The sequence below is a fragment of the Panthera tigris genome, chromosome B1 (genome assembly GCF_018350195.1).
Source record: "Panthera tigris isolate Pti1 chromosome B1, P.tigris_Pti1_mat1.1, whole genome shotgun sequence".
In the NCBI taxonomy this organism is placed as follows: Eukaryota; Metazoa; Chordata; class Mammalia; order Carnivora; family Felidae; genus Panthera; species Panthera tigris.
In genome coordinates this window covers 139162049-139181885 of record NC_056663.1, presented here as the reverse complement: position 1 = coordinate 139181885, position 19837 = coordinate 139162049, and the positions used below count along the sequence as shown (strand labels likewise).

General features: G+C 38.5%; 1 pseudogene; it reads right to left on the bottom strand.

Annotated features, from left to right (window-relative positions):
* Positions 1-3294: 3294 nt before the first annotated feature.
* LOC102968024 lies at positions 3295-4524 on the bottom strand (annotated as a pseudogene).
* Between the last annotated feature and the right edge of the window lie 15313 nt (positions 4525-19837).

Here is a 19837-nt window from a genome sequence, read left to right as displayed (position 1 = left end):
GAAATTTCATTGTGTATACTTCCTTTTCCACATCATTTATAAAGATGTTAATAAGACCAGCCTCTGAACTAATCCCTAATACTAAATGGTTAAATAGATCACTAAAATAAAACAATTTGTGGAAAAGAATTAAACTCTACATTTGTTATAACAATACAAAAGATTTGCTTGAAGACATTAATTAAATCAACTGGTGTAGAAGTAAAACAATAAATAAGGAGACCCTTAATTATTTACAGTGAGACCCAAAGGTAGTAGGTAGCAGGTACTTTGTTCTTTAACCAAACACAAAGAAGGGCAAATCTCCACAGTGTGAACTGGAGATTCTTCCTGGAGATTAACTTGCTCATAAACCACCACCAGTACACCAGATGTAAACGCTATTATCCCTTAACACTAAGGGCCAATTGTGAACACCAAATCTTTATTTAATAGTCATAAGCATGATGGAGAATGAACTAAAACATTTCAACAAGGTTGTATTTAATGCAGGAAAACAACAGAAGAAAAACATACAAAGAAAAGAACTTGAATATAGAGAATCTGGACCATAAATAATGATTTTCTTTTTCTGGAGCTTAAGTTGTTCATCTTATCCAGATTGCCTGGTTTCCAAGAGGTTCTCTTCACCACCTACCACTCAATAACCCAAACTTTCTAATTCAGTTCCCTACCTGGAGATAGTCCTCTTTCCCTGTCAATAGCACCATTTAAGAGGAAATGTACTTTGTGACCTACGAAGCCATGACTTTACTCTTGTGAAGTAAGTCACAGTAGGATAGTCATCATCTTGAAATCAAAAGACAAGCCCAACTTTTGTACCAGAGGTGCACACTTACAAGGCTAAAGGAGGAGCAGTTTTCTTATAAGAATCAATTGAATTGATGTTACTTTTAGTCAATATCAACACACAATTTTTAGTCAAGTAATATACATTTTTAACTCAAAGTCAGTGAAATATATAGGAAGTCTTGACTAGGTCATTAGAGAAATATAAACAGATATAAAGATGCAGATGTATCTGACTGGAATTTTGAAGGACTTAAAGCATGTTAACTTTAATTTATGAAAAAGCAAACAATTGTTTAGTCATATCAGCTCAACAGTCAAGGTACTGATTGATGGGATGAATGGAGTAAATGGTTCCAGATATTTTCTGAATAACACTGGAAGCAGCTGCTTATAGAGCCCTGTGCCACATCTCCTCAGTCCATCTGGGGTTTTAGCTGTAGCTATGGTAGATAGATCTGGAGTAAGCTGCAAGTGTCCCCACCCTCCTCAAGTCCCTGCTTTATCACTCCACCTTTCTTCATTCTGGTTGCCTGGAGGCAGCCCAGAAGTTGGGGAGAGTTAATTCTCCCAAGGGTGACCCTCATCAATTGAGCAGGAAATTTCACTAGACAAATGGCCTGGCCTGGAGGGACAATTCTAAGTGCATTCTGTATGGTTCCTCAGAGGACCTCTGGTAGAACTGAGTTCCAGGTACACACGGCAGAAACCAACTCAATAAAACAAACTTCATAGACTTTTCTTTCCTGCCTCACTCTCCTAACCTCTAACCACAACTCCCTCTCCAACCCCAGCCAAATAAACTAGCAGCAGCCGAAGCACTTCTGTCAGCCTCAGCTTTCAGGGAACCCAAATTAGCACAGTATCTGTATATCAGACTTACCAAGATACTTGTCATTGAACAGTCCATTTTAATACCCGAAAAAAGGGCAATTTGTCATATTAACAGTCAGTAAAGTTAACCACAGGGAACATGAATGTCATTAACAAATAAAATAAAAATAACTTTTGTCCATTGAGAATCATATTGTGACCGGGTGCCTGGGTGGCTCAGTCGGTTAAGCATCTGACTCTTGATTCCTGCTCAGGTCATGATCTCACAATTTGTGAGTTCAATCCCCACATTGGGCTCTGCATTGACAGTGTGGATTCTCTCTCTCCTCTTTCTGCCCCTCTTTCTCTCACCTCTCACTCTCTCTCTCTCTCTCTCTCTCTCTCTCTCAAGATAAACAAATAAACTTGAAAAATAAAGAAAAAAAAGAATGATTTTGTGAGGGGGCACCTTGGTGGTTCAGCCAGTTAAGCATTCAACTCTTGATTTCAGTTCAGGTCATGATCCCACAGATTTGGGATATACAGCCATGCATCTGGCTCTGTGCTGACAGCACAATGCCTGCTTGGGATTCTCTCTCTCTCTCTCTCTCTCTCTCTCTCTCTCTCACACACACACACACACACACACACACACACACACAAATAATAAAAAATAAATTTTAAAAATAATGATTTTGTCAGGAAGTAAAATCATAGAAGAATGACAAAAAGTATGTCATAATCCTACCAAAGTTGTGGAAATGTATGTCTGATTTGGAAAAAAAAATGCAAATCTAACTGTAGATATGAGATTTATGGAAAAGGAACTACATTCATTAGGAAGTTACATAACACTACAATCACTAATATTTGTAAGTATATACCAAAAGGGAAAGTCTGTGAGGAAATTTCAAACCACTTGGTCAGACAATGTTGGGTTAGGAATAATAGAGAACACACTTCTTTTCATAACCATAATTTGTTCCGATTAAGGGAAAAACAAAGAGGAATCAAACAGACAGGAATCAAAATATCTCCATTATTATTTACACTGGCTCACAGGCCGGGAGCTTTCTTCATACTCATTCAATCACAGGGAACAACTTATCACCACAAGCACCTTGAGGGGAAGGCTCTAACACCATAAAACTTAAGGCAGGAGGAGTCAAACCGCAAGTGCATTTTCTCTGTACAGCTAGATCCCAAGAAAAATGGGAGTCAAGAGGAATAAACCATGCTTGCCTAGTTTCTCCTTCCAAACTCAACTTCCAAATAAATTCCTTTTTCTTCTCTAATGGAGGAGTAAGGGCATGGGCAGAGACCATGAATATCTCATTAAATACAGGTATATCCCTTTCACTGTGCTTTGCTTTATTGCACCTCACAGAAACTAAACACCTGTGGCAACCCTGCACTGAGTAAGTCTACTGGTGCCATTTTCCCAACAGCATTTGCTCACTTTATGTCTCTGTGTCACAGTTCGGTAATTTTCATAATATTTCAAACTTTTTTTTTCAAATTATTATTATATTTATTATTGTGATCTGTGATCAGTGATTATGACTCACTGAAAGCTCAGATAATGTTTACCACTTTTTTAGCAATAAAGTTGGTGTGGTTTTTTTGAGCCAAAAAGCTTTACTGGCAGGTCAAGGGAACATCCAGATATAGGGTTCCTCCTCTCCCATGTCCCTACCCAGGGGAGTCCCTCTGCAGAAGAACAGGAACCCCACCAGGCTGCCAGACTTCGAGAGCCTTGGGGGTGGGCAGGTTGTCAGAGTGGGCGTCCTGGCCTTCCAGGTGGCGATCTACTGCTCCAGCCCCGACTTGATGTCCATGAGCTGCTGGTACTCCTGGTTCTGCCACTCAGTGTCTGCCTGCACATCACTCAGCTAGGCTTCAATACTGCTGATCAGAGCCTGGGTCTGGGCCAGCCATGCTCCAAAGCAGGCCTCTGTTTCTGCCAGTGTGTCTTCCAGGGCAGCTTTCATGCTTAGCTGAGCCTGCAGCTCAATCTCCGGAGCCTAGAAGGTGAGCCACAGCTCAGTGACCTCTGCCTTGCCTAGCTGTAACTGCTCTGTATGGCCAGCCACCTCCCAATTCAGCTCCTGGGTCTGGCTGGTGAACTAGGCTTCAGAACCCTTTTGGCTATTCTCAGCCATGAGCTCATATTGGCTTCTCATGTCACTCAGGGTCTTGGCAAGGTCCATGACCAGAGCGGAATCCACCTCCACACTAATCTGGTCAGTTACCTGGCCCCTAAGGGCACTGATTTCCTCGTCGTGGTTCTCTTTCAAGCAGGCAGCTTCTCCTTCAGGCCTTCAGTCTGCATCTCCAGGAGCTGGCCAGAGTCAGCTCAGCATGCACCCTGCTCAGGCCGTTCATGTCGGCCTCAGCTCTCATGGACTGGTCTGCTCTGTCTCTAAGTTGGTTGGGAAGTCATCCATAGCCAGAAAGGCACTGTCAGTCTGCACGACAATCTTAAGAGTTCTCAATGGTAGCACCAAGAATCTTGTCCCGCAGGTCCTTGATGGTCTTGAGGTAGTAGCTGCAGTGGCAGGCGGCCTAAGCACCTGCTTCTGGTACCAGTGGTGGATCTTCACCTCCAGATTGCCATTGGTCTTCTCCAGGGCGCACACCATGTCCAGGCAGGAGGCCAGGTGGCTGTTGAGCTTGTGTCTGGTGATCTCATTGTCCACCAGCAGCCCGCAGGACCCGGCCAGCCTCCAGCAAAGCTGTCGCCGTAGCCCCAAAGGATAAGCACATGAAGCTGGCGAAGAACACAGACACACGCCAAGGCCGTCTGAGCCCCTGGGGCAGCTGGGCATGGAGAAGGTACCTCCTGCCCCAAGCGTAGGGAGCCACTGTGCAGGCCCCCAAGGTCAAGGTGGTGGACAAGTGGCAATAACTGAAGGAAGTCATGGAGAAGGAGGAGGAGGAGGGTGACACTGGTCGGAGGAGAAGTGGTTGGTGGGAGGAGTCAGCAATAAAGTATTTTTTAATTAAGATAGGTATGTTGGGGTTTTTTAGACATATGCTATTGTATACTTAGTAGGCGATAGTGTAGTGTAAACATAACTTTTATATGCACTGGAAAACCAAAAGAATCGTTTGACTCACTTTATTGTGATATTTCCTTTTAATTATAGTGGTCTAGAACCAAACCCACAATAGCTCTGAGGTATGCCTATACCTTCCATGTAGAAGGAGACTTCAGGAGTGGGGTCAGAGCAAAGCTACACACCCCCAATAGACTGGGAAGAAGTTTCTCTGGATCTGTCACTCTCTGAAATATCACACAATCTCCTACAAACCTCACCACTGTCTACAATTATGAAAAAAAGAAAGTACTTGTTAGGGTGAATTTGAGGATAACATGAGAGATTACAAAGTAAATACGGCCTTCTATTAGCTACCTAAAAAATGACCCAAGAATGAGTTAATCTGATTTCTTTCATTTGAATTAGAGTTCCTTGCATACATTTGGATTGGGGTTCCTAGACAGTCAGAAATGCAAACTCACCCAAAAGGCACTCAGAAGGCAACACTCACCCAAATGGACACAGTCCAGACACAGTCTAGACACTCAGAAGGCAACACTCACCCAAATGACACAGTCATTGGATGAAAGCATTTGCTTTCTGTTCTCTGGAAAGAAAAGTTTATGTGTTTTCTGTGTGATTCTGCTAGAGGGCTGGGCTTCCCCCATAACAATAACCAGTTCAGTAACATAGCCAATATTCAAGATGCTCACCTTTGATTTTTGACCAGTAGTTAATGTCATCTACTTTCAATAATTACCATTAAAAGGTAATTAAGAAATTCTCTTAGATATGAATATGGGTTACTTTGAAATGAAAGTATAACACTGGAAGTCATTAGAATTCACTCCCATTTATAATAGGTGAAGAAAGCTTAAAGAGGCATTGACATTTCATAGGCATTTAAAATTTTAGAAATCCTCAGTTAATAACTAATATTGATAGATTTTTTAATGTTCAAGGAGCTTTAATATATCAAAAAAATATTCCTAACATCCAAATTATTTATCCAATGGAAATATTAAATATGTAATAACCCTTCAAAAATTAAAGATTAACATTCTTATAAACATCTACACTATATTCGCTGAACCTTGACTATAAACTTATTTATTCAAACTATTCCAAAACTCAATTTAAGTCTATTCCCATTAGAATCTCATATACCATTATATTAGAATCTACTATATAAGAATCCCTTAATGCCTTAAACTTTTTAAGAAATAGAAAAAATGCATACACTGAAACCAGTTAAACTTTTTCTGGTGTTTAAAATTCTTACATTTTTTTCTTTGTTAGCTTTATTCCCATCCGATGCATGTTCTTATTCTTAGACATGGTTAACAGTGAGTTTAGTTAGCATACATATCTTCCTAGTAGAAACCTCAACAGACGCAACTGAAAAAGAGTTTTGTCTCTAGCCCAGGTCACAAATTCTGAATCATCTGCCAATCAATCCTGATTGGACATGGGACAAGGATGCACCTAAACTTCATTTCTTTGACATTATCATTGTTGGTGTATTAATTATTCATTAGCAAGCAACACATCACTCTGAAATTTAGTGGCTTACAGCACCATTTTTATCTCACAGTTACTGTGGGTCAGGATTCTGGGCTTGACTTAGCTGGGTCCTGTGGTTCAGGGTCTCTCACATAGCTGTAATCAAGGTATCATCCAGGAATGCAGTCATCACAAGGCTCAACTGAATGACCTCTCAAAGTTATTCATTTGGCTGTTGGTAGAATTCAGTTCTTCCTGGACTGTAGAATAGAGGATCTCTGTATTTACTGGCTGTTGGGAATGCTATAGAGAAGCTCACAATTTGGCAGTTGGCTTCATCAGAGAAAAAAAAAGCCAAAAAAGCCAGAGAGAGACAGTGAATGATGAAAGCAAGTCTTTTCAAAACCTAATCTAAAAAAGAAAAAAGAATAAAAAACCTAGTCTAGGAAATGATACCTCTCACTTTTGTTTTAATCTATTCATTAGATGTGAGTGACTTGGCAGGGTCAGATTACACAAAGACGTGGATACTAGAAGATGAGGATCATCTTCAAAGACACTTACAATTGGAAATTTACTGATATCTGTATCTCACTATAATCACTAGAGCCATCTAGAAGTCTCATCGCCTAACTCAAGAAGGTAAATCTTCTTTTGTGAAATGTGAAGGTAAATCTCCTTTGTAGGACACTTGGTTAATCTGTCATCTCAGGATACACAGGTAATTTTTTCTACTTTCTACCTGGTTATTGTGTATGACCATGGATCATACACCAGTGTTATGGGTAACCATAATCAGTACTCATCATTTGTTTTACTCACTGTTCTCTATATTGAAAACTCATATGCTTAGTAGAAAGAATAAAGCTTTCCTCTACATACTAAAATAAATTTTAAAAAAATAATCCTATTCTACTACATTGTCTTCCTTTTTGGTTTTCGAACTTTTCATTGTTATAGCTTTTTATGGAATATCATTATGAACTCATAGGCTTTCACACATTCAATTTATGTCAATTAACAATAATTTTTATTGTGGTCTTTTTTTACATTTTTTAATGTTTATTTATTTTTGAGAGAGAGAGAGAGACAGAGTGCAAGCAGGGAAGGGACAGAGAGAGAAGGACACAGAACCCGAAGGAGGCTCTGGGCTCTGAGCTGTCAGCACAGAGCCAGATACAGGACTCGAACTCACAAACTGCAAGATCATGACCTGAGGCTGAAGTCGGATGCTTAACTGACTGAGCCACCCAGGTGCCCCTATTGTGTTTTGATGCTCAAATTTTCATAATTTGAATGTCATTACATTGCTTCTTTATCATTTTAGTCTTTATCCTTGAAATTTTTTTAAGTTCATTTATTTACTTTGAGAGAGAGAGAGGAAGGGAGAGAGAGAGAGTGCATATGCACACAGAAGCAGAGGACAGGAAAGAGAGAGAGGGAGAGAGAGAATCTCAAGCAGTCTCACTGTCAGCACAGAGCCCAATGTGGGACTTGATCTCACGAACCCATGAATCATGACCTAAGTGGAAATCAAGAGTTGGATGCTTAATGGGCTGAGCCATCCAGGTGCCCCTATCCCCTGACATTCTTAAAAACTTCTTTGCTCTCTCACCAAAAAAACTGTATGGTATGTTTCAGACCTGCTGTTCCCAGTCCTAATTTTCTCCTATTCTATGACATGGAAATAGATGCCCTCTAAGCAGATCTGATTCCTTTAGTGGAAAATAGTGTCAGAAACAAAATTCTCAGGGGCATCTGGGTGGTGCAGTCGCTTAAGCGTCTGACTCTTGATATCGGCTCAGGTCATGATCTCACAGTTTGTGGGTTCGAGCCCCTAATCAGGCTTTGCACTGATGGCGCAGGGCCTGCTTGGGATTCTCTCTCTCCTTCTCTCTGCCCCTCCCCCATGCACACATACATGCAAAGTCTCTCTCTCAAGTAAATAAACTTAAAAAAAAAAAAAAAAAGAAAACCAAAAAAAAAAAAAAAAAACCACACACACACAAAATTCTTAGCATTAGGAATATGCACATTTGTGCTATTGTAGGACAGAGTGCTGATACTGTTAAATTTTAGCGAAACATATGGAAAAATAAATCCTTTTTAGAATCAAGTTTCAAAATATTAATTTAATACTATCTTACTTTTTAAAAATGAAGTTCTGTAAACCACTAAGAATTTTTGCTATTATGAAAGGCAATCAGGTAAGTAAACCTCACCATTTAGTTTTCTAAAGAGGAAATGAAAAACTTCCTGATGTAGCCTAACCAGCTCAGGTCTACAAAATTGTAAGAATCCAAACTCATATCTGGTCAATAAAAATTATTAAGCAATCTTTTTGTGCATCCTCTCTGTTCCTCATAATTTTTTGCATCTCATATTCTCCATGATTCAGCAGCTTTTCAGTGATCTATTGTGCAAAGTCTTTGTATTCTAACCCCTGCCTATTTAAAACTGCTTTTAAGTGTAGAAAGAAGTCTATAAAGGACTTCCACTGGGAAGTACTATCTCTGTTGGGAAGAAAGATGTTGTTTACCAAAAAAGGCCAAAGAGCCTGACTAATGTGTACCTGTAGAAACCAACAAAATGGATGTGAAAATGGGGGCACTTGGGGGCCATTTTGGATGCCCCAAAATGGATGTGAAGGCTAAGGTGTGAGAGGAGCAGATATAAAGCAGTTTTAAGTTTGTTGATCTGCAGACATTCTCCTATGACTCAGGACACTAGGCACAAAAATGTTTTGAGCCAATCCTAATACTGCTGGGACAGCTTCTTGAAATGTGGAGATGATAGTAACCTATACTAAGTCAGATAGAATTACCTTGGTAAAGTATTAATTATGGAGTCAAAAGGCTCAGAGAAATGGACATTAAAATGGATTTACTATATATGACCACAGAACCCATTAGCTGTGTTCCTCATAAGGGCCTAACGGATACTTCTTTCATTAAAGCAATAAGAAAGGCACTGGCATCACTGAGTAGAGATGGCTGCTCTTTTTTAAGTCAGAAATGAAAATGGTGCATGCTCTAATAGAACTGGGTCCCCTAGTTTCAGAGGGGAAGACAGGATTCTAAAATAGGAGAGGCCAGGCAGTAGCACTTAATTTCCTGAAGCAAGATAGACATAAGCAGTGAAGCTGGGATGACGATGAGGGGCCCTTGCCCACAAAGAACATATGGCAACAGGGAATAGACCTTGGAGTTCCAAGAGGCAAACTTGACAGATAATATGGGTGTTGCTTCACCTGTATAACCAAAAAAGATCAAGAGAAAATAAGCAGAAGGTTGCTGTCAGCCACTGCAATTAAATGTCATGATCCTTCACCTAGCTTCCAGATCCAGGCCCGTTCTTAGACCCAGAGCCCATTGATCAAAGGGGAGGCCAAACTCCTTGAGGAAGGAGCCTGCACACTACAAGCGTATATAAGAGTAACCCCCCTTATACTTCACCAGAGTGACTTAATAACCACTCACGAGAGAAATTTTACAATGATTAAGGTGGAATACACCAAAATTTACAGGGGTATAAAAACTGAGATAATATTAATGCAATGCAAACTTTTTATAATGAAGTAACTAAGACATAACTAGTGGATTCCCTATTTCTACCACATACAGCATTCTCCAGAAGCTGCAAACTTCACAGAATACAGGAATGACCTCTTAAGTTGAAGCCAATTGCTAGATAGGATTGATGCCCTGCGCACTAGTGGCTATCCTTCAAGGCGAGCCATACACTTTGAAACAATGGCCATTATATGGTGCTGAATCCATGGCAGTGGGAATGGCCTCTCATGCCATTTGAGGGAATTTGTGCTTCCCATTCTGCAGAAATAGAGTTCTGCAGAAATAGAGTTCATGATTCCCTGGGGGGTGAATTTTTCTACCAGGGTATATAGTAAGTTTTCCTATAAACCTAAAGCTCCACCTGCCACCTAGCTGTTTCCGACAGAGAAAAGTTACTACACTACCTGATCATCATTCTCCAGCACTATACTGGCTGACATCAAATAGGGAAAATATGTCTGGAATTCAGGGCACTCACTGATGCACCTCTTAGTGTCTAGATGCCTGATGGTAACCACAAATAGATGCCTGATGGTGACCACAAATAGAAAAATTACAGCAACCACAGCCACACAAAGGTACAGTGACTAGGAGCTCAGGCTCCCCACAAATGGAGGTTTGGAATGCTTGAGAGAGCAATCTAGATGAGCAAAGTGCTGTCCATAGGCGAGAAGAATCTACAATGTGTAACAGAGGAAGAAAATAGATAAATTTCAGTTACAACCACAGCATTAAATACAGAAATGGGGTCTGTAGTTTGTTCCACTAGCCCTTTTATGTCAACTACTTTACTTGGGGTTTTAGTATTATTTTGGTTTTTTGAAGCTGTGACCAGAGCCACAAATTTGAAGAATTGGCAGCAGAACCCAGTAAACTCATCTTGGGTCATGAGTGTATCAAGAAGGTCCAGGAGTGATGCCCGTACCCGATAATGACAGCCTGAATTCTAGCTGCGGCATTTCCATCTCTTTGCCTGATGGCTTTCTCAGGCCATCAAAGCCCGCTCTGCCTCCACACACAGTGAACACAAACTTCTTGAAAATGCATGTCCCACAAGATCAACCCTCAATCAATGACTGGTGCACATGGTATATAAATATCCCAACCTCCTCCTACCTTGGCTGGGAAAACTCTGAGCCTTCTTTCTACTCTGTTTAAAATCACATCATAAGTCGCTGGATAATGTACTCTTCAACAGCTTTCTTCCCTTCCTGGTTTCGTTTCCTCTCTCCCCTACTGATGTTTCCATGGATCCTCTCCCAAATATGTGGACTCAAATATTTGTTTCTGGAGCTGCTTCTGGGGAGGAATGCATATGAGATATACAAGTAAGCAGAATGGGAAGCAAGAAATTTCTTCCCTTTCTCATTCAAAAGTCTAGCAGATCACCAGCTAAGATGCCCATAATCAACACAGGATAACTGAGGGACATTAAAAATTGTGGTGCAATACCTGGGGACCGTAAAGGGGCAAGGCATAGCATTTTTGAGTCTTTTTCTGTGGAATGTATAAGGAATTCAGAAACTGTGATGTAAAGTAAAGTTGAGAGCCAGAAGGCCTACTAGATGGAGATGAGAAGTAAGTATCATCATTGTTGAAGCTGTTGGGGGTCAGCAATTCCACCAAGAGAGTTAAGGCAGAGCACTTCTACAAGTGGAAGATCACTGTGCCCTGGCCACACCAAGAGGCCAGACCACAGGTTTCATTAGCCCCAGACTTCCGCAGGCAATTCCATGAGGGTGCCAATGATGAGGAGGGACAAGGGGCTCTGCTCAGAACCCAGGGAAAACCCAAAGCCCCACAAAGCTAAATCTTCTCATTTCCCATGACCATGATGACATTTTCTCCTGAATCCAGGTATCATCCTTCCAATAGGATAGGAGAGGAGGAGTCCTCAGAAAAAGCTGAACTTTGGAATGTCCGAATAATTACACAAAATGAGACTTTTAAACCAAGAAACTGAGACAATTTTAACTGGCTTGTTTAGATTCTGCTCTGGCATAATCCATAGTATCCAGCAAAGCAGGGCTCAAGAGGAAAATTTTTATGATACTGTCACTTCAACTATATAGATTTAACTGAATCCACACTTAACCTCATGCATTAAGGGAAGAATGCTTTCAGTATCTAATTTTTCAAGCACATCAAGAAGTCTATGAATACACTCACACTTTCTAGAGATATAAAGAGGAAGGTCCACGCATCAGCTCAGCAGGCTGCACAGACAGGAGAGTCCTTAGATGCAGCCAGTCACACCCACCTGAGCCCAGGAAAGAGGCGACACTGTGGACTAAAGGATGCTGGACCTCAGGGAAACTGAAAAGGCCAACAGGCCAAAAAACGAATAATAACTATCCCTGTCCCTTCTCCTTCTTTCTGCAAACTCTTGTTCTCTCACCTCCCCTATAGTTGCCCTATGTCTTCTCTTAACAATTCATAATTCAGCCACTGTGAACCAAAATACTACTAAGATAATCTAACACAAAGGAAATCTTTACATTCCTTAGATCTGAAGAAGTTCATTCAGAGGAAGAAATATGTTTATATTTGTTTATTTACTTTCTTACATTTTAAATATATGTATATATATATATATATATATTAATTTTTTAACATTTATTTTTCAGAAAGAGAGAGAGTGGGGGAGGGGCAGAGAGAAAGGGATACAGAGAATCCGAAGCAGGCTCTGCACTGTCAGTGCAGAGCCCAACATGGGGTTTGAACTCACAAACCAGGAGGTTATGACCTGAGCCAAAGTCAGACAATCAACCAACTAAGCCACCCAGGTGCCTATATATATGTGTATATATATATATATATATATATATATATATATATATATATATATATACACACACACACACACACACATATATATATATATATACACACACACACACACACATTTTTGTAAACCTCCATGGATAATAATGCAGAAACTGAAAGAAGAATGTGGAGATCTCAGGGGTTAACTTGTCCACACAACTGTTAGCCTGAGTTTCAAAGCCATGTCAGTATAAAAATGCCTTAAATCACAACTATAGAGTACTGTGTAAAGTGCCATATAAACAAGAGTACTATCACTGAAATCTAAAACGGAAAAGACAATATAACATAAAATTTATTTTACAGACTCAATATGATAATGAGTATGGGAAAAATAAAAAGTGAGTATGTGGCCTTCCATATGGCAAGGAAGTAGGGGAAATGTTGAGAAGGAGGGAATCAGAGGTATCACTACAGCCTCTGTCAAGGACAGAAGCAACATAAAGTAATTAAAGCCCAGTTTTTACACCAGATGGGCTTGGGTTTTAATCCTAGCTCTGCCACCTGCTACCTGTGCAATCTTGAACAATTTATTTATTTAACCTTTCTGAGAATTAACTGAATGTTGTGCAGATTAAGTGAGATCATATAACGTTTCTGGAACATCATAGATGCCCAATAACTATTAATCTTCCTACCCCATTCAAACCCACTTCCCACAACTAGGAGAGGGAAGAAGTAGAACCTTGGGTAAATAAAACTGAACATAGAGAGGGAAGAAGCAGAGATCCAGGGAAAAGAACAGAAAAAGGACTGAAAGCTAAAATACCGTACAGAAGGCTTTGCAGCACACACATTCCGATAAATCTGAGTAAATGTTTATGTCCAGTCTGAGCAGCCAAGTATTCATATCGTTATGACACCCACTAGGTCATCTCCTGCCTCCTCAACATCTTCTGGAGTCCATGTGAGATCAGTATCCAAACTGGGGACCCTGCCAAAATGCTTGTTCCCAGACCCCATGCCCTGAAGTTGTGATTCAAAATATCCTTCTGCATTTTCACAAAAGAAGTTAATATTTTGAGATAACAACTGAGGTGTTTCTCTCCCCATTTATCACTCCCATCACCAAATTTTCTTGTTGTTCTTCCCCTATTCAGTCAGGCAGCATTTTCTCAGGACAAAAAAATTAACAAGAACAAGGATCTATTAGTGTTTGACAAAATTTTTAATTCCACAGGGCCCACAACTTTGAAAGGGGAAAAAAGTGCTATTTTGAACAGTAAAATACAAGTATTATAACATAGACCATGGAGTTTGGATAAGAGTCAGCCCTCCCCACCCACCCCAGCCCAAGAGTAGATGAAATCTGCCCATTAGAAGAACAGAAACCTTGAAGAAGGAGAATAGAATTATCTGTGAATGTGAAATTCCTGGCAGGCAGATATCAAGAACTTTAATGGACAATTAAGACCAAACCTCTGGTGGAATCATTAAAAAATAACTTTGGGGGTGCCTGGGTGGTTCAGTTGGTTAAGTGTCCGACTTCAGCTCAGGTCATGATCTCACAGTTCGTGGGTTCGAGCCCTGCATGGAGCCTGCAGCCTGTTTCAGATTCTGTCTCTGTCTTTGTCTCTCTCTGCCCCTCCCCCACCTGTGCTCTGTCTCTAAAATAAATACACATTAAAAAAAATTAAAAAAATAACTTTGGAACTTAGATACAGCTTGAGGAAAAGGGGTAGAGCATAACTCTGAATCTGAATAAATTTAAACCTACAATGATTGAATAATCCATGAATTCCTGTTATTTTTTAATTTTTTTTTAATGTTTAGTTTGAGAAAGAGAGACAGAGTGTGAGCAGGGGAGGGGCAGAGAGAGGAAGACACAGACTCTGAAGCAGGCTCCAGGCTCTGAGCTGTCAGCACAGCCTCAACCTGGGCCTCGAACTCACAAACCGGGGCATCATGACCTAAGCAGAAGTTGGATGCTTAACCAACTGAGCCATCCAGGCAGCCCCATGAATTCCTGGTTTTAACTAAATGTCATTAAATTAATATTTCTGTCATCTATTGGGAATAATGGCTCTAGGCATAAATTAAATTTAGCTGTATGAAAATTTTATAAAAGTCATAATTTCCACATATTCTGGAAATTGTAATACTTACCAGAGTTTTAAAAGCTACTTAGGTACTTCTGACACAGGTGGCCTGCTAACCACACTTTGAGAAATACTGTGAACTCTACTGAGTAAATCCCCAGTACAGATCTTCAGGCTGTCCTATAAAATAATACTACTTCATAGAGTTAAGGTAAGAATTGAATGAAATAATACTTGTTAACTTGGCATATAGTACATTATCAATGACTATTACATGTTCTTAGCAGAGAAACATTTCTTACTCATTCCCGATATTTTTTTTTTTCCGTATTATAAGACCTTAATTACTGTAACTGCTGTTGTCTTTTATAAAACTTCACTCCATCTGCCCCAGGGGATGAAAAAACTCACCTGATTGATAGATTTGGGAAGAATAAACTGGAGTGTTTTCAGTTTAGTTCCTTCTTGCTTCCTCCTGGAAACCTGTTACTAATACCCTTCTGCTGGGAACATGCCACCCATTACTCCCTAAGAGACAAACTCTGTCCATATAGTGAAGCTCCATATACTCCAGCATTATTTGTTCTTGGGCAATTCTACTCAACTTGAGTATAGTAGGTTGGCCTACTTAGACTTCACATGAGCTACCTTACCTAGATAACAGAGGTGCTCTTTTGGCCTACACCTACAACACTTTGCAATAGCATGTTTATTAAGAAATTAGGGAGTGAAGGGGCAGCTTGGTAGCTCAGTCAGTTAATCATCTGACTTGATTTCAGCTCAGGTCATGATCTCACACTTTGTGAGATCAAGCCCTGGATCGGGCCCTGTACTGACAGCGTGGAACCTGCTTGGGATTCTCTCTCCCCACCTCTCTCTCTGCCCTCCTTCTCTCTCCCTCCTTCTCTCTCTCTCTCTCTCAAAAATAAATAAATAAAATTTAAAAAAATAATAAAATAAAAACAAATTAGGTAGTGAAGAAGACTGCTATTTAGTGAGTTCCTAAGGAATTCCAGCACTTAAGAGGGGTTAAGTAATATCCATTCAGTTTACAAAAAAGTTTGGCTTTTATATTCTTCGACTCATAAATTTTATCCAAAAAAAAATTAAAGAAGTCTGGAACATGTATGAATAATTATTTTCATAATATTTATACATAAGAATTTTTATGATTAGAAAATGTAAATATCCAAAATAGATATTTAAATAGCTAGTTAAATTGTAGTACACCCTTAAAATGGAATACTATGCAGACATTATAAACAATGTTGTAGACTTCAAATTCTGACCAGATGAAATACAAACCAGATTTACTCTCCCACTTTAACAAGTAAAAATGCAGACAAATAGAAGAAACAATTTTCAGATGGGACAACAAGCAACACAGGACTGTGGAAAGCAAACAAGCTGAGTCCTGCATTTTCACCAGCTTATTGCTTAGAGGCAGTTTCAAGCCCACAAAGCAGGAAGTTAGAACCCAAACAAAGATCATCACTATTGCCTAGTTGAGGAGACAGGAATAGAGATTAAAACAACTCTATAATTTGCTGGACAAAGTAACGAAGATAAGGAAGCTCTATATAGAAAGAGCTCCATAGATTTGCAGATGGATCCCACTGAGTCTTTGGCTGAGTGTTGATCTGCAAATGTGTAAGAGAAAACTATGTAAGGTCAGGAGGAAAAACTACCAAAGAGGAAGAGGCAAAACAATTCCAGAGTTCACACAAGACTGGCAAAGTCTGTCTTCTCACCAGTCAGAGTGAACAGATTTCACAATATATGGTCTTCAAAAAGAATTCTCAGTAGGGTATCATCTTAGTAGTGGGACTAAATTAGTCCCAGACTAACAGGTTCTCTTCTCTATACTTACAAAGATTAACCTTGAAAGGATACAACTAATTAACTGTGTACCTGCATAAAATATAACATTACTTAAAAAAATAAATCAAAATCCATCAACCAACAATACAAATTCATAATGCCTGGCCTCTAATCTAAATTACAAGGCATGGGGCACCTGGGTGGCTCAGTTGGTTAAGCATCCAACTCTTGATTTCGGCTCAGGTCATGGTCTCGCACTTCGTGAGACTGGTCCCTGCATCAGACTCTGCCATAGCGTGGAGGCTGCTTGGGATTCTGTCTCTCCCCCTCTCTCTCTGTCCCTCCCCTCCCCTCTCTCTCAAAATAAATAAATAAATAAACTTAAAAAATTACAAGGCATGCACACAAACAAGAAAACATGACACATAACCAGAATAAAAATGAAACACACATAAAAATGACATAAATAATGGAACTAGCAGACAAGAATAGTAAAACTGTTAATATAAGTAAGTTACACATATTTTAAAAAGTAAGGAAAAAGCCATGATGAGAGAAATGGTGGGTATATATTAAAAAAATGTATTTCTAGACATGTTAAAATATGATATCTGAAAAGAAAAAACAAAGATGGAATGCTATCAACAGCTGATTAGACACTGGAGAAGAAAATATCAGTGAATTCAAAGCCATAACAATATTAACTTTCTAAAATGAAATACAAAAGGAAAAGAAAATGAAAAAATAAATTCACAGAGCATTTGTAATCTGATCAAACACACAAGTGATTAGAGTCCCCAAAAAGAGAGAAGGAGGTGGAGACAAAACAGTATTTGAAAAACAGTGGAAAAATTTTTTCCAAATTTGACTAAAATAGAGAACCCCAAACCTAACAAACTTAATGAACCCAAAGCAGAACAAATGAACAAAAACATGCCAAAACATAATAATCAAATTGTTGAAATGATCATTTAAATAGATGCAAAAAAAAAATCTGGTTAACTAAATTCAACCCCGACTTACAATAAAACTCTCTATAAATTATAGGTAGAAAGGAACTTCCTCAACCTAAAAGATATTTATGAAAAATCTATCACCAATTTAACACTTAGTGGTGAATGACCAGTTACTTTACCTGTAATAAAACTTGGAAAGGATGATCACTCTTAGCACTTTAACTCAACATTATGTTGGAGATTCAAGCCAGTGAAATAAAGCAATAAAAATAGATAAAAGTTGGGGCATCTGGGTAGCTCAGTTGGTTAAATGACTCTTGGTTTCAGCTCAGGTCATGATCTCGTGGTTCATGAGTTCTAGCACTGCATCAGGCTCTGTGCTGATGTGGAACCTGCTTAGGATTCTCTCTCTCTCTCTCTCTCTCTCTCTCTCTCCCCCTCTTTCTCTCAAAATTAATAAAATAAACATAAATAAATAAATAAATAGATAAATAAGTAAATAAATAAATAAATATCACTCATGTTGGAAAGGAAGAAATTTAAAAAAAATTTATAGAAGACATATGCTCTATGTGAAAAATCATAAGGAATCTACAAAAAAACTATTAGTTCCAATAAGTGAGCTAAAGCAAAGTCACGAGATACAAGATCAATCTATATATATCAATTTTATTTCTATATTCTAGCAATACATATTTGGAAATTGAAATTAGGAAAACAATACCCTTACAATAGTAACCAGAGGTAGGAAATATTTAGGGATAAACGTGACCAAAAAAAATGGGCAAAGCCTATATACAGGAAACTATGAAACACTGCTGAGAGAAGTTTTAAAAGACTTAAATAATTAGAGAGATATACCATATTCATAGACAGGAACATTCAATTATTGTTCAGATGTCAATTTTTCTCAAATTGATTAAAATATTCAATTGAATCCCAATCAATAGCTCAGAAGTGTTCTCTGTTTAAATTGACAGTTTCTAATTCTAACTGAATGTATGTACTCACACAAAGGAACTAGAATAACCGAAATAATTTTGAAGAAAAAAAAAAAAAACCTCCGTAGCAGAGAGAAAGTATTCTCCATAAGGTCTGGTAAGAAACTTGTGTAGCAATCTTCTGAGAATGCCTGAAAATTCTTTTCAGTGATTATTCATCCTAAGTGAGTCATTCAACTCCAGAAAATGCATAGCTTATAATTGATACTGGCTTAATTAGAAATGCTGAGACTGCAAACTAATGTTGAGTTTGTGTATCCTGTCAGAGTTTCTTAACAATCCTGACATTTACATATAATTTTTAAATAACTTTTATTATAAGAGAATTAATATTTAGTGAAGAGTATTATGATTAAGAGAACAAGATGTAGAGTCAAATTGTGATTAAATCCTAATTTCACTATTTACTTGGACACATTATTCTTACTTTAATCAAGTTACTCACCATTACCTGGTTTCATCATATATAAAATGGAAAATATGATGACATTTACGTCATACAGTAGTTGAGAGGATTAAAATGAGATGTTATATGCATGCATTTTTCAGTTGATAAGGAATAGAGCCCCTGCAACACAGACCATAGCAAGGAAGAACAAATAGGCAAATAATTAGTACAAAAGGGAGCATGGATCTTTGGTGGACAGTTAGCCATCTCAGACACCCTCTTTATATGAGATAAGATAGATTATGACTATGTAGACCTTAGTGAACAAAGATTCTATCCTGATACAATAGGAAATGGACATACAATTAAGCAGTCATAGAACCGATTATACCAAATACACTAAAAGAAATAATGGTCCTTTTCTATATCTAATAAAAGTAGAGTTGGATTTACTATGAAGATAATGAATGTTAAGCTTCAAGATTCCCCCCTCTGCATGAACCCTTTCCAAGCTCCTGAGGGATCCTTTAGAAATATATTCCTCTAGTGATGTATTTTGTAAAATTTGTAAAAAAAAAATAATATGTAAGTAGCTGAACATATTTAATATATACAGTTTATGAGTTTAAAATGTATTCAGCAAGAAACTAACCTGTGGAAAGCTCTACTAACATCAGCTATGTTAGATCATAAACAGGATTTAGTTATCATGAGTACTTAAAACAGAAGTTACCTCCATTCAGATATGCATTGACTAGTGCAATTTATACAATTATAAACCCATCATAACTCTTTTGTCTTTTTAATGGAATTATACTTCATATAACATATAAAAATCCATGTATTTGAAGGACAGAAGTCTGTAGCAGTACTCCAAATACTAAGTTTAACTGTGCATGAAATCAAGCACTCTGTGAATCTTACTTATTAATAATAAAAGAGAAAAATCAATCAGTTATGCTAAAGAAATTATCTATTCTCTTACTAGAAAGGGTCTTAAAAATGTTTTTAGAAGAGAGGCAATCAAAGCATATGCAACCAAAAAAGTGGAAAGTATTATAGAGGTGCCAGCCACCGATAAAAACTCA